The sequence below is a fragment of the Aptenodytes forsteri genome, unplaced genomic scaffold (assembly GCF_000699145.1).
Source record: "Aptenodytes forsteri isolate BGI_AS27 unplaced genomic scaffold, ASM69914v1 Scaffold476, whole genome shotgun sequence".
Taxonomy (NCBI): Eukaryota; Metazoa; Chordata; class Aves; order Sphenisciformes; family Spheniscidae; genus Aptenodytes; species Aptenodytes forsteri.
Genome location: NW_008794216.1, coordinates 46,226 through 47,014, shown reverse-complemented (window position 1 = coordinate 47,014; position 789 = coordinate 46,226).

Below are 789 nucleotides of genomic sequence, written 5' to 3'. Positions count from 1 at the left end.
GGGGACGTTGGGGGACACCTGGGGCCACTCACCGTTCAGCTTCTCCCCGAAGAGCGTCAGGAAGACGGTGAAGTTAATGGGCCCCTTCCCCTCCTTCAGCATCTCCTCCAGCTCGTTGTCGCTCACGTTTGTCTTCCCTGGGGGGGGGACACGGTGACAAGGCCCGTGTGGCACCAGGCGCAGGGGACAGCCTGGCCCCGGGAGGGGAGAGGTGCCACTGGAGGTGCCAGCTGGAGCGCTGGGACGCGTCCCTTGGCAGAGAGAGCGAGTGGTTCCCTCCGCACACCCGGGTGGCCCCGGCTGCCACTGCCCCACGCTTGGCACCGTCACTGTCCCCTCGCTTGGCACCGTCGCTTCCCCATGCCTGGCACCACATCCGTCCCCACACTTGGCACTGTCACTGCCACCCACTTGGCACCGTCTCTGGCACCGTCACTGCCACGGGCTTGGCACCGTCACTGTCCCCACCCTTGGCACCGTCACTGTCCCCACCCTTGGCACCGTCACTGTCCCCACCCTTGGCACCGTCACTGCCCCCAGTTTGGCACCATCGCTCTCCCACACTTGTCACTGTCCCCTGGCACCGTCACCACCCCCACTCGGCGCCGCAGCCACCCCTGTCCCTACGCGGCGCCCGCTGACCCAGCTGCGAGTAGGTCTCCTTCAGGTCCGCCTTGGTGATGATCCCGTCCCGGTTCTGGTCGATGCAGCTGAAGGCCTGGAGCAGAGCGGGCAGTGGGAGGGGTCAGGAGAGGCCCCGCCCCGGGACACCCCGCCCTGGGACCCCCC